Below are 1169 nucleotides of genomic sequence, written 5' to 3' on the forward strand. Positions count from 1 at the left end.
ATAAGCTGCCTGGAGACACGTGGTTTATATGGTTGCTCTTTTCTGAAATTGGTCAGGAGCACAGTGCTTGGAAGGTCACCCGGATGTGATTCCAAGGCCCCTAGTCGCTGATGCCTTTAAGTGTAGTCTCCCGTAGCACGAGGAATTGCAACTCTGCTGACTGTCGCTGCCTCCCTGGCCACCGCGTCCCCGAGCGCCCCCTCGTGGCCGTCCCGCCCGTTTTAGTGCAGGCTTGGGGACAAGCAGGGCTCAGCGTGCTTCCCGGGGTCCCCTGGGCTCTGCGGGCTTCTCCTTCGCCCCGCGCGCCCGCGACTCTGCTGGGCCCTCTAGGGGGCAGCCTTGCTCCGCAACTCCCGGTCCCACCCCCGGCGGAGCCCCGGACCCAGGCCAGAGTGGGACCCTGCGGGTAACCGAGTCCTTCCCGCACCTCCTGCAACTGCCCAGCGCTGCTCTCCCACGAGCCCAAGTCCTCAGAGTCTTTTCTTGGTTTTTCGTTAATTGTGAATTAAGATAGAAAAGTAATTTTCTAAAAAGAAGGAATACCTCAAGAACAAAACATCAGCGTCACACGTTCACAATAAGACGCCAGCAGCATTATCATGGAAATTAGAAATAAGCGAGGAGGCCCTATGAGCGCAAACTCTCGACCATTTTCTGCATTAATCAGTGTATGTGACACTGCTGAAGGAGCTCTGGTGGCGCAATGCCTAAGGCACTGGAATGCTAGCCGGAAGGCCGGCGGTTCAAACCCAACAGCCGCTCCCTGGAAGGAGGATGGGGCAATCTACTTGCAGTCAAGATTTACAGCCTCGGAAACCCAATGGGGGGCGCTGTGGGTTGGAATGGACTGAATGGCGGGGGAGAGGGGGAGAGCCACTGTTATTTGTAGAAGGTATGATACTTCTCCTTGGTTAGAATTTTTTAAATGAAGAAAAACAATTGGAAAAACTATTTGAACTATTTATAAATGCCAAAAAGAAGGAGTTACGAAAGAAATAGCTTTTCTCTCTCTCTGGAAAAAAAAAAAAAGCATTTCTAGCAGCATTAATAAGTTAAAAATATAATGGAAAAAAAGTCCCACTTACCATAGCAACAAAAATTTCAAAGTTCCTAGAATAAACTTAGCAAGAAATACATAGGACTGTTGTCAAAAGGACTACAAAAATTCA

Source organism: Orycteropus afer, unplaced genomic scaffold, assembly GCF_000298275.1.
Source record: "Orycteropus afer afer isolate SDZICR_OR568_19922 unplaced genomic scaffold, OryAfe1.0 scaffold00267, whole genome shotgun sequence".
Lineage (NCBI taxonomy): Eukaryota > Metazoa > Chordata > Mammalia > Tubulidentata > Orycteropodidae > Orycteropus > Orycteropus afer.